Raw genomic sequence first — 14,394 nt, 5'->3', positions numbered from 1 at the left:
TACTCGAGTGCGGACTTCCATGCTAATGACATGGTGATCCTCTTTAGCTCTTTTCTAGCATTTATCAGGGCTATGAGGTCGCGGCGTTCAATTAGTGTGGTTGAATGTGGCTCATTTGAAGAAGCGTACGTTTGTTTAGAGATCTCCACGTACTTCCAACGACAATTGCTTGTAATACTACTAGCTGGATAATCCGCGGTTTATTGTTACTGGTACCCGTGAAAAGGCGCTCCGTTCCTTTTGTTCGTTATCGAAATTTTAAAGTATATTTTGATATCATACTAGGGCAATCTTTAAGGGTTCATTCGTCTTTTCGATGCTGTAGTCTTGGGTTTCATTTTGTTGTTGTCCGCTTCTTGCTGCTAGTCAGGCTCGGGAATATGAGGCGGTCCTTTGGTCACTTCGATCTCCCATGAGTTATTTGACAGAAATTCACGTGCCCTTTTCGATGTGTGCGCCCGCACCGGATCCAGAAAAATAAACAAAAAGTGGATTCGCCTACCGAAATAACATCACGCGAGCTAATCTGGAATGAAAATAAAAAAAATAGCAGCTCGACCGCGCGTGGAGTCGTGAAACTCCGGACCCGACTGCCGCGGAAGGGAGGATCCACGACGGATCGCACCCTCGATCGATATTCTTCTTGTCTCAGATGTATTGAGAGGTGCGGTCTTAGAAGTTTCTACCCTGCCTTGGAATTCTTAGGACATTCTATTGGAAGATGCAGGAAAAGGGAAAAAGGAAGTCCTCAAAGAAATATACCCCAAATTGTTTATATTCTATTTAAACGAAAATTAGATACAGATGATTAATAAAGCAAAATCAAAATAAAAAAATAATAAGAGTAGAAAGGAAAGTTAAAGAGATATACATAAAATAATGAAAAAAAGAAAATGAAAGAAATATAAAAATAAGGAAGAAAAGTAAAATAAATTCAATATTAACTAACAAAAAGCCAAAAAAAGAAAAAAAAAACGTTTAAATATCTTCACCCAGAGTTGTGCGTGATTATATTTGCCCAAATACTTTCCTTATTTACACGAAATAATAAAACAATGAATGAATCTTCACTTCTCTCGCTTTTCGGACATTTATTATTCCGCTTTTAACTCATGAAAATTGTTCGCGCTATTGCGACAATTATCATTTCAAAACTTCTCACTCGCTCAACGACAAACAATTCATCTTAAGTTTAGTTCCTCGTCAAAGCACCGCAACAGAATTTCCCTCGACCAGCAAAGACGATCTCCCGTGCGCAGTTGATCAACTGTCCATCCAATCACCCGGTCCCATCCCATCCTGACCTTGGACTTCAAATTCAACGTCGGCTCAGTGGAAGCGAAAATTGATACATTTTTTTACTTGGCTAAATCCATGCACATTGGGTTTCGACTTCAGGTTAAAGCGACCAGTTGTTAGGTTTTTTCTTAAAAAATAAATAAAATTAAGTATTTCGAATTTTAAATGTTGAATCTAAAGAAAGGTCGGGATTGGAATGACGAAATTACCAAGCTAGTCGATGGGATTGGTGCTACCTTCGGCGCCAGCACCTGCTGTCGTTGCCTGGCCAGTACTTCACTATGCTGCTTAATTAGACGATCCACCTCCCGACCTTCTTTTTGCAATTTCGCCTGTGGCGACAGTTCCCTTCACTTAATTTCTATAGGAATGGGGTGAGCCACATTAAAGATACCTGTGTTAGACTGTGCTTTAAAAAGGAAGCTTTCCATCCGCATTGCACAGCAGTCCTTGAGTTCTAGTATTCCAAACACATTTGGTACGACTTTAGCACGATTGCCTGTTCCCCCAAAATATGCACCGGCTGGTTTTGCCACGTACTCAAGTGCTCTAGCCTACCGAAGATTTGACGACCACCGGCAGTATCCAATATTCCGGAAAGCCTTTTACTGAGGGCATCCACTCCATCGAAAAATGAACGCCTTACTCTAGAATTCTCCACAATGCGCCTGAGCTCCGACTGAACACGTTTCTCCATCTGAGTCATAATCCTATTAATGAATGCGAATTCTTTTCTACTATTCGTATCCTAGTCAGGATAATCCAACGTAATGACACGGAGTTTCTTGTACCAACTCCTTGAAAAGCGCCTGTTAGTTTCATTTTGGTTATTCGCAAAGGCTAAAAACCCATTCATTACATAGAATACCAATACAGCCATGCTTGCCTTGCCATAACAAATTTAAATTGAATTATTTTTAGATAGTTCAGGACGCCAGGTAGCTTTTAGGGATATCGAATTGGTGGACCTCGGCGCAAAACCGGGATGCCTGGAGTTCCTTATTAACGTATGCCTAGAGCGGATACCGCTTGTTGTGCCGTGGTTGATGGTGATGATAATCTCACGACTCCTGGTGGAAAGGAATACGAAACACTACCGCACCAGGCTGGCGAATCGACTAAATTCTTCCCCTAGAAATGAATAATACCCTTAACGGCGGAATTCAGCGTTTCTCAGCTGTTCCAAATCGTCAGTTTTCCCCGCAGACAACAATTTTTTCGGATTTCTTCTCAAATATACGAAACTTCGAACGATTACAGTCGCAATGCCACTGCTCTGCACGTACCGTCGCCGGCCCATTAATCAGCTGTCCATCGGTAAACCGGTCCCGCTAAAATCGGCCTTGAACTTCGAAGTTCATGCCGACCCTGCGTTGACAACAATGTACACGGTTGCGTTGACGAATGCGGCAACACATTCCCCCCCGTCACGATCGATTAGCCGGAATGCATTCAATAATGTGCGATATGTTGTAAAATTTAAGGTAATTGCACCAATGAGCGGTTTAGTGGATTATTTAAAACAAAATAGGGAAGAAATTTAATTAATTGAAATGTATATTTAAAGGAACGGCAGGATGGGAATTGCATAAAAAAAAGTAAATGGGGACAACTAAAGGGGCAGAAGAAAACGTCAGACTAAAGGGATTATTACACCTTAGCGAATATATTATTATCGACACCGCATCGCTTCTTCTACCTTATCCATATTAGCTAGTCAATCCAGATCCCTTATCTGAATGGTGCATGTGGGTTCTAGGCTGGAAACCACTGCTTTCGGGCCTATAGGCTCTGGACTGTCACCTAGAATGTATCCTTCTTGTCGGTCTTCAACCTAAGCTCGACTAGTATATCGCCGGTTCGAGTCCGCTGAATAGATAAAACATCTATTCCAGCGTCTTCTCATTTGACGTTGATGCGGACTTCCGGAAAAAATTCCGTGATAGATCTTCCTTTGATGATGACCGTGGTTTGCCCCTTCTCCTTTTATGTTTTGCCATCGTAGTCGACTTCGACTCTGCTACAGGGGAGCCACTACCGTCGTAATTGAGCTTAGGTTATTGTTTCAACGCTGATTGGTCTTCTTGGTTACTACCTCACGGAATTCTCCTTGTTGCTTTTTCTGGCGGGTTGCGTTTTATGCAACTAGAGATTGCCCTAGCGATGTGCTTTTTCCTCAGCTCTTCTTAGACTGTCTTCCAGGAGTTTCGCAGGTGTGCAATAAGGTCCAGTAGTTCTTCGCTTGTCTTTCGAATGAGATCCATCCTTTCGGGTGACATGGCTTGCATTTCCGCCTGATTGGGAAGTTCGACATTCTTTTTTCCTGACAAAGGTGTGTCACACAGCTCGGGGTTTGCCAAATTCGAGATTGGAGAAAGTACCACGAGAAAGTCCTTTTTCCAATATCGAATTCAATGGAGTCTCTCTTGGTTGGCCGCCAGGACTCTCAGCTTCTAGGGTGTTCTCCCTTTTTCACTTTCAGTCGCCTTCACCGTTGGGACAGTGGGCCTTTCTTAGTTCAATAAGCAGCCGTCGTGACTTGGCGCTGCTTGTAAATCTCCTATTTTAGGTATCAGAAGTGGTGAACGTGGTGTATTACTGCTCCTTCTAAATATTTCGGCTATTGCCGGTTGTGTCGTCGTGTTTGTTGTTACTGTTGTTGTTGATGGTATTGTCATTCTAGTTTGGGTCGCAATGAAAGTACGGTCGCCTTAAGTGATCCTGTGATTGTTTACGCGAGCAGGGAGATCACGCGTGGGCTAACACAAATCCTTACGAGGTTTTGTCTTCAGATCCGGGATCAGGGTCTAGTTAAGAGTTCAGGTCAGCTGAGCCTCCACTGCCAACTTGCAGGTTATTATTGGGATGGAGGTAGCTCCAACATTCACCTGAAAGCCGTCCCCGGTCCATTTAGTGTGGATACTATTTATGTGATGTACTCTGCTAAGGTAAATCAATGCAATGCCGGGTCGTCGTCGTCGCCGCCGCTCAAGTTAGTTCACCACCAGATTGTGGTTATCCGAAGCTATCAACAGGGAGGTGTGACTTGATTTGACTCGGAAATAACAAGGATCGTTGCCATCTAGCAACTTTGTCCTGTCTGTCCGAACCCGTTGACCTCATTCAAACATATTGAACAAAACAGCAACAATTTTATAATAAAAAAAGTTTCCTGAAATAAGTCACTGCGAAACAATTTTCACCTCCCTTGCAACTTTCAATATTCACTTCTTTTCCATATTCACTAAGAACTTTTCCAGAGTTTTTGATAATTTGTAAAAAATGCAAGTGTTCCATCTTGTTCAGAAACTTTTTAGAAATGTGTATACTTCCAGTGCATTTTAAACGGGACAGAAGACACTTTCAACGGAGATTATCCTGAAAATGTATGCAGAATGTTAACGAAGAAGTTTTTCTGATTTTTTGCAAGCGGGAAAACTTAAATGGTAGTTTTTGTAGACCCAATATACACTCTTGGTTTGCCCAACAGGAAAGCTTAAGCCAGACTAACTGAAACAGTACTTGTGTAACCTTTCTGCTATTAGTGGATGGAATCGGTAATCTATTATGTACATATGTACATCATTCATATACAGGGTGCGGCAGCATAACTTCCTTTTTTCAAAACTCAATAAAAACTATTGTATGGATCGGAAAATATTTATTTATTTTTGATAATGTAGGTACATGTCTAAAGTTTTTATTTACATTGTTTTGAAGATCAAATCTGTTAAGTGAGGTCCCCCATTCTCCATACATTGCGTAAACCGATTTCTGGCGTTTGTCATGACTCTTGTTAGCATAGCAGGTGTTATGTTGGCAATTTCTTCTTGGCTGTTGGTCTTCAAATCTTGTAGGGTTCTTGGACGGTTCACATAAACACGGGATCTCAAAAAACCCCATAGAAAAAAATCACAAGGGGACAGATCGGGAGAGCGTGCCGGCCATTCCAAATCGCCTTTAATTGAGATAAGGCGCTCTGGAAAGTGTTCCCTCAAAACAGCCATCGATGCTCTTGAAGTGTGTGCTGTTGCACCGTCTTGTTGGAACCAAGTGTCCCCCAAATCCAAATTTTCTAGCCGTGGGAAGAAAAAATTCTGTAGCATGTTTACATACCGGTCCGAATTCACTGTCACTGTAACCCCATTTTCCTCAAAAAACCAGGGACCAATAATTCCAGCTGAGGAAATTGCACACCACACTGTGACTTTGGGTGAATGCAAAGTCTTTTGATGCAATTCTCGAGGGTTGGTGTCAGCCCAGTAGCGCATGTTTTGTTTGTTAACCGATCCACACAAATTTAGATGGGCTTCATCGCTAAAAAAAACAATAGCACCCTCGGGAACGACATCAAGAAGAAGCTCACACGCGTTCATCCGAGAATTGAAGTCACGTTTTGAAAGTTCCTGCACTATCGTCATCTTACAGGGATGAAAATGAAGATCATCACGAAGAATTCTTCTCACAGAACGATCGGATAGTCCAAGGGCAGATGCGTGTTTGCGCGCAGAACGCCGTGGCGATCGCAACATTGACGCTCTCACTGCTTCAATGTTCTCAGGTGATCTAACGGGCCGAGGGACTCCAGTTCTTCCTTTTGTCGCACTTGCAATTTGTCTGAATGTAGTGACCCATGTAACAATTGATTTGCGGTCTGGGACGGGACCCAACGGGGCTAAATTAAAGCGATTCCGAAATGCACGCTGTATTGCAATAATCGAACATCCGCTTGAAAAGTAAACCCCAACGGCAAAGGCACGCTCCTCACTACTCCAACGCATGATGGCGACTGAACCATGTTGGAACAAAACTTTACAGTATCCCCTCTTGAACGAGACCACTAGCGCTCCGCTATGACATCAACTAACTGAGTGGCGCGCATTTTAAAAAAGGAAGTTACGCTGCCGCACCCTTTATGTAACTGATACTTTTTAGGTGCAATTTGCAGTCCCAAATATTGCAGGTTGTGAAATCAATGGCCTCAAAGCCTTGGAGGCGCAAATAGTGTTATCTCCCGTATCCTTTCCGGAAATACTTAGAGGCAATCAAGCGTTATTGAATGCCAGGTTTTAGTGACAATTGTTCTCATGATGGGATGCACGTTATAGGTTCAGCTAGTTAAAGTGCAGTTAACGTCCTTTTATAGGCATAATAAACATAAATCCAGCCACTGGATTGCTATTCCAATCATAAATAGTCAAGAGCTGCATCGTAAATTTTCCCATTGAATGCGGCCCCTTTAACAATGGCCTTGATCGGCTATTTATCGGATGACTGGTGTCAATTGATGTCGAACGAAATATACAACTTATTATTTGCCCACACATAAAGGATATTCATGCATTTCCTGCAACTTTTGCGTGACGATATGCTGTCGGTTTGATCCTTTTCACAAGCTTTTATTCCTTTCATGAATTGGTTTCATGATTCTGTTTTCATGATAACAATAGGAAGGACATGCGGGAAAAAGGAGCAAAGGACACAATGAATGCTGTGAATCCTATTTCTATCCACTACTTGGGAGAAGCGAACGCAGCAAGCAGATGCTATGTCGACTAGAATTCAATCTTATCGGAATAGTAACCTCCTTGTGCCATCATCCTTTGCCTCTCATTTTTTGTCATTTTTGTGAAATTCTCTTCTTGTGGAAAACTCGGTCCTTCATTTCGTATTTCTATACATAAAAATCCTTTGTCGGAACATTGATGGGATTGGGAAATTCCGCGAATATTGCAGAGAAAGTCAACAACAAAAGAAGTGGGAGGAGAATGGCATTGCCTTTGTGAATAGGTATATGGCTATGTATCAAGTTTCAAGATATAAGAACTAGTTCGAAACTTCTGAAATTTGATAAGTTTCTTGAAGAACTTGACACTGCGATAAGATCAGCCATGAAAAGGATTCGTTCATTGAACATAAGGTTAAGTTTGTTAATAAAAGTAATTAGATTGAAACCATGGTAGCTGCTGATTGTTTTCGTATGTTTATCTTCCAGAAACGATATGGTAACGCTACGCCAATATTGCTACTTCAACATCCAGATAAACGTTCATCGAAAAGACTAGGAACACATTTCTGTGGGTAATCACAAAGTGAACATTAATTGTAGCTTAATATTCGATTTATTAACGAAGTTTAATAAATATTGGAATTCGATAGTTCGTAGCGCCCAAATAGATATCATCAGTTGAAAACAATAGTAATGCGTGAGAGAAAAATGAAAATTTTTTTAAGGTTTTGTGTAAAACCGAGATCCAGAGCTTTGTTATCTCCTATTCAAGCGCAGATCTCCAGCAGCTCGTCACTGGTGACTGGCGGTATTATCGTCACATTTAGAAGTCGCTGGAAGCTGTCAGTGCCCTCCTTCCGCTGGGGGAATAACCCCTGGATAATGAAGGTGACGTGATCTGCGGAGATTATCGGCCTCTGAATCGCTCCATCACGATTTTGTTGGCGTCACCCCACGGGTTCCGAATAGAGCTTCTTAAAGCATTCCCTCTTGCTGAGCTGGATGGCGAGCTTAAGGTTTTGCGGGCTTTCTTATAGGCGAATTCCTTTTGCCCTTGGTCGATTGTGCCTACCGCCCTCTGAGCCGCTCTTCTGGCTCGCTAATAGGTTGGTCGAATGCTAGCTAGTTCAGTATTCCACCAATAGTTTGGTCTTCTACTGGGGAATGAGCAACTCCTAGCCATGCGCGTAGCACATGCTTTGGCGATGCATTGGGCCACATAGACGGCTGTTTCCGTAGAGGCGGCTGCTTTATTAGGTTAGTCTAGCCACACCTCTATGAAGGTCTGTTCATTTATTCAATTTTTCTCGGTTTCGGGCATGATGGTCTTCTGCACGGTGTTCAAAGAAGATTGCTTGGTGAACGCTATGGGTGTAGTCCTTGCTGATGCACTAGGACATACCACGTGCCAGTACAGGGCTGAAAAAAATAGGTCTACGATCGAGACAGACCACCCATTCTGAAAGGTGTTTACATTACTTTCGTTTGCCAGAATTATATCCAACTGTGTAAAAGCGTCTAATAGATTGCCGCCCCTTGCATTTATCTCTCTGCTACCCCACTCATGGGCCCAAGCACTGAAGTCACCAGCAATCAGCCTTGGACCACGACCCCTTGCGTCGAGAAGAAGTGTCAGCCTTGATGGGGTGTAACAGCTGTACACATATACCTTTTCCCCACACTTTCTGCATCGATCGGACCGATCAATGTCGCTGGTGCATGCCTTCGCGAAATGGCCAAACATGAGGTACTTGAAGTACCTTTTTAGAGAAATTTGCTCTCTCAGACGGCAAACAACCCATCCGATTCGAAATTTCCTAGCCACCAAAAACTTCTGCACTACGTCCACTAGTAATCGCAATGTGGCCGTTTCAGTATTGATATAGGCTTTCCGCAAACTTACAATAAACTCCTCGGCAAGTTTCTCCAACTTGAACTGTCCATCAAGGCAGTGTAATTTTCTCTTTTGGATGTCACTTCATCGAGACCCTTGCACTGTATATCGACCTCATGTTTTTAGGTCCGTGCAGTGACATTCTCCTCAAGTGAGTTCTTAACTTGAGTTCGGAAGCCATCAGTTTTACCCACACTGATATTTTTCAGATCAAACATGAGGTCACCCTTCTGGGTCCTTCGAATCTTGCTGACATTTTCGCCTATATCGGGGTCAGCTTTGACCTTATTCAGCATCTCACTTGCTGGAGACCACAATTGCTCCTGGGCGAATTCGCACTTTTATCTTTTTCTTCGTCATTTTGGTCGATCCCCATATCCCTTGTATTTTGCCGATTCCATTGCGGGAGTTTGCACTTGGGGGCCTACTTACTCTCTTGGGTGCTTTTAGTTCCATTTTTCGGAACTATTTGTATGCCTTTTTCCTCTTTGCCGCCCGCTGATTTCCCAGAGGATTCATATCTTTTTCCCGCACTCTCTTGTTTGGCGGCAGATTGATTGCAATACGATTAGGTGTCACTTGGGCTGCCCGTGACACCGTCGGGGCAGCTGGTTTCGATTGTCCTTGGAATTTCACTCTTCTGCTACGATTTGTTGTAGAGTACTCCAATAGCTCTCACCATATTTTTTATGGCTTGGTGCACGTTGTGCTTGTCCTTGATGAACTCGGACAACTCAACTAGTTTTGCACCAAGCTGTGTGAAGAGTAATTCCTCTGGATCAGCGCTCTGCCTTCCATTAGTATGAACCAGATTAATACTTTTAAATAGTCCTTCGTATTTGGCATTCATTGACTTTCCTTCCGTTTTATCTTTTATGATGTTTGGCATTGGCGGAGTTCTCAAAGTTGAGGAACTTCTTCTGAATGGATCCTTTTCCTGTCTCTGGAGTACCTCCTGCTGTCGCTCCTCTTGAATATGTGTGTTGCGCGTTGTTGCCGTTTGTGTCGTCCAGTGATCTGCTTTTATCGATTTTGTTATTGGCGTTCTCGGCCACTTGGCCAACTTGATATATAATGTTACAAGTGGTTTGGATCTGGAGGAGGAAGTGTTCAAGCGAAGTACGACTTTACCGAGAACACCAGTAGCAAGACCAAACAAAGATGAACTGAAGGCAGATCGTTGGACGACAAAAACTGTGATAACAGCCACCGCATACGTTCAAGATGCGCGAAAGCAGGAGGTGCTCCAGGAACAAGAAAGGGATCCATTCAAAAGAAGCTTGTCAACTTTGAGATCTTCACCAATGCCAGAGACAGGGAAGGATAAAGTACAGGCAATGCCAATAAACGCCAAAAGTGAAGCGGCGTATAAAAGGAGTGACGCTGTCGGGGCTTATAGAGAGTGACGCCTAACCGTACTACAATCGAATCATGGCGTATTAAACGAGTACGCGAAAAAGAGGGGGATCCTCTAAATAATCAGCAGGTGCCTAAGAGAAATAAGGTTTTGTTTCACACAAAACCTTAAAAAAGGGGCAGGGGCAGGACATTCTGAAAACCAGCACCAACAGCTCAGAAGGAGGAAAATGTACAGCGAATGTAGGAAAGTCGACCAGCGTTGCGAAGCCCAAGACGAACGAAAACGATGGATGGACTAAAGTTACCAGTAAAAAAGCGAAAGGAAAAGCAAGAGTGTGAACTCGTCCAGATACGATTATTATCTCCAGTAAGGGCGTAGGACAGCGGAGATACTCAGAAAAGTCAGAGCAGATCCCGAGCTAAAAGATCTGAACGGAACAGAATCCGAAGAACCCAGAAAGGGGATCTCATGTTCGAGCTGAAAAGATCCAGCGTGGGCAAAACTGATGACTTTCGCACTCAAGTGAAAAAATCACTTGGGGAGAATGTCGCAGTACGTGCTCAAAAACATGAGATCCACATACAATATTAGGATCTCGATGAAGTGACATCGAAAGGAGAAATTTGTACTGTTCTGAAGGACAAAGTCTGTTGCGGGTTTACGAAAAGCTTATGGCGGTACTCAAGCGGCCACAATACTAGCACCAGCGGAGGCAGCGCAGCGCCGGGAAAGTTCGGTTTGGATGGGTTGTCTGTCGTTTAAGAGAACAAACTTCACTGAAGAGGTGCTTTAAGTGCCTCATGTTTGGGCACTTCGCGAAGGTATGCACCATCAGCATCGATCGCCCAAGTCTGACACTGTCTGACTTCGAGGAAAGGTGATTGTTGGTGATTTCAACGCTTGGGCCCATGAGTGAGGTAGCAGAGAATCAAATGGCAGGGAACGCGGTTTATTAGAAGCTTTTGCGCAGATGGACATAATTTTGGTTAACGTAGGTGCCGTGAACACTTTTTAGAAAGGGGGGAGGCAGGTTCGGTTGTAGACATGATCTTTGTTATGTCTACGCTGGTGCGTGGTATGTCCTGGTGCGTCAGCGAATGCTACACCCACCAATCTTCTTTAAGACATGTATCCAGCCACAGTGGAAAGACTCATCATGTCCAAAATCGAGAAAGATTTCAGGCTGGTCTGCAAAAGTTTTGGATGAGCACACCTAGAGGTGTGGTCAGATCAACCTGATAAAGCAGGCGCCTTTACGGCAAGAGTCGTCCATGTGGTCTAATGCATCGCCAAAGCATGTCACGCATCCATGCCTAGGGGGTGCTCATTTCCCAGTAAAAAACCAAACTACTGCTGGAATGGTTAACTGGCCCGCCTTTGATCAGCCTGCCACCGAGCCAAAAGAGTGGCTCAGAGGACGGTAGGAAGAGTCGATCAGATGAAAAAAGAGCGCACCTATAAGGCAGCTCGTAAAACCCTAAAGCTCGCTATCCAGCGAAGCAAGAGGAAATGCTTTAAGGAACTCTGTTCAGAATTGGATGTAAACCCGAGGGGCGGTCCTTATAGAATCGTGATGGGACGGTTCAGAGGCCGTTCATCTCCGCAGATTAAACGTCCTACCCTCTTGCTGAAAATCATCCAGAGGTAATTCCCCCAGAAAGAGGGGGACGCCGACACCTTTCAACCACCTCTGAATATGATGGCGAGCTGCTGGAAATCTGCGGTAGAATAGGAGACAATAAAGCGGCGGGCCTGGACGGAGTACTAAATAAGGAACTTAAGCTTGTTCGAGGCAGCATGGAAGCGGCATGAGTTGGTACTTCTGCCTAAGCCTGGTAAACCTTCAGGTGGACCATCCGCATATTGACCCATATGTCTTCTGAACACTGTGGGGAAAATGTTAGAGAGGGTAATCTATAATAGACTATTCTGTTGAGAGCCAAGGCAGCCTTTCAGGTCGGCAGTATGGATTCCGTAAAGCCAGATCAATCATTGATGCCATCAAAGTGGTTACTGGCTTGGCCGAAGATGCAATTCACGGAAAGGGTAGTACCGGCAAATATTGCGTGGTAGTAACCCTGGATGTGTAATATGCATTCAATTCGGCCAATTGGAATAAAATACGCGAATCCCTAGCGAAGGTTGGTATTCCCGCCTATCTCGCTGCTATCGTCGATAGTTTTATATCTGAAAGGAGGCTCTGGTATGACACTGATGACAGACCCTAGGAGTAAATTGTTTACGCGAGTGTCCCGCAGGGGTCCGTATTGGGCCCACTCACATCATGTACAACGATGTACTTAATCTTCCCCTTCCGAGGGAGGCCACATTAGTTGGTTACGCTGACAACATAGCGCTGGTTTTTGTCGCAAAGCATCTCGAAGATGTCGAGCTATACTCAAGCAAGCTCTGGCTGACACTTGCAGAGGAAAAGACAGAAACGGTCCTCATCACCAAGCGCCGGAAGAGAAATTACGCCTGTATCAGAATCGGGAATCATATCATCACTTCCAAGCCGACCATCAAATAGTTGGGGTTAGTGATAGACAGGAAGCTCAGCTATAAGTAACACGTGCAGTGTCTTTGCGGTAAATCATCCACTGCTAGTATGGCCCTGGCGAGGATGATACCGAACATGGGAGGACTACGGCTTATCTCTAGCTTTCGTATAGCCAGGGTGGTGACCTCAATCATGCTCTATGTGGACCCACTTTGGAGGAGACGTTGCGGATATCAGTTAACACTAACAAACTGAGTGCAGTCTACAGAAGGACAGCCCTGAAGGTGTCTCAGATCTTGCGGTCATCTCTGGTATGATGCCCATTGATAGCTTGGCAGGTGAGATGGCGAATATATACAATGCCAAGCCAATCTCTCCCTTAACGCAAACGAAGAACGCTGAGAGGGAGAGATCCATCAATAGATGGCAAGAGCGGTGGGAACGATCAGGAAAGGGTCGGTGGACTCACAGGCTCATTCCTGCCATCAAGGAGTATTTGGAGAGACGGCACGGTGAGATTAATTATGATATAATCTCACCCAATTTCTCACGGGGTACGGAGGATATCGCCAATAACTGCACAGGTTTAAATTGAAGACCTCACCCGACTGTCCAAATTGACATGGAATCCCAGAGGACCCAGAGCATGTATTCTTCCACTGTCCGAGATATGTGGAAGAAAGGAGGAATCTAGAGGAGGAGAGGTGCTGGTATCAAACAGTCTGCTGCCCAAAGTGGTAGCACATCAAGAGAATTGGGATGCGGTGAACTCCATGATCACATCTATCCAAACCAAACTACGACTTGCAGAGGAGAGGAGAAAAGCGCGGTCGCGTGCGCCGCGTATAGAAGAAAGGTGACTTCGCCCTGTGATGTAATACCTTATGGTGGTTCCGTGGTGCAAGAAGGGAGTTGGGGGTGGTTTTAGTGGGTAAAAGTCCCACACGCTGGTGTGTCTAGATCAGTGTCTTTTGAAGATTGATAAAAAAGCAGACAGATAGACATCGACTCGATACTAATAAAAATAAAAGCCTTAAAAATGGATAAATAATTCAATTAAAAATTTTATTAGAGAGAATAAGCAGTCATGTGAGATGATCAGATAATCAGATAATCAGATTTCCACATCGAATAATTCCACTCATAATATCGGAGTGAATTTTAAGAATAAAACTTTTACCACTAGTTTTTCCGCACGATAATATTGTCTACAGGGAGCTTCATTTAGTATCTTAGTATTTTACGGGGGAAAAATAAACTCTAATTTTTTAACATATTTGGAGCTGAAAATCAGTTCAAGATCGAAAGGGAACGAGAATGAGTAAACAAGAAGCGAGTGATGCAGTAGAGGGAAAATCTTCGAAGGCCTGCTTACTCCGCGTTCTACAGAAGGACAATTGCTGCTTTCAATTATTTACATATCAGATACAAAGGAGCACTATCTCCAAAGCAGCCAAACGACAAACAAAGAGGTTCGGCATCTAATGACCAGAACGGGTTAATCACTTCACTCTACTGCCTCTGTGAACAATGTCCTCCATTCGTTGTGCTGGAATTAACAAGTTCTTTGAAATTGTCCCTGTCATGTAGCAAGGAAATATAGATAGTGCAGTTTTACTGCTTCCTATTGTGTGGATGTGGATTTACTATCGATGCAGAGGAAAGGATGCACAATGCTTGTGGCTGAACATCATCTTGCCCAGCCATGTATAAAACTGGTGCGTATAGAGTTAGCGAGGTAGAACCAAGATAGCATTTGCAACCATTTTGCAATTTCACAGCATGTTGCGGTTTTCAGTTGACTCTGCCGAGCATCATGGTCTCTATAGCGT

This window comes from Hermetia illucens, chromosome 1, assembly GCF_905115235.1.
Source record: "Hermetia illucens chromosome 1, iHerIll2.2.curated.20191125, whole genome shotgun sequence".
Lineage (NCBI taxonomy): Eukaryota > Metazoa > Arthropoda > Insecta > Diptera > Stratiomyidae > Hermetia > Hermetia illucens.
This window is presented reverse-complemented; position numbering follows the sequence as displayed.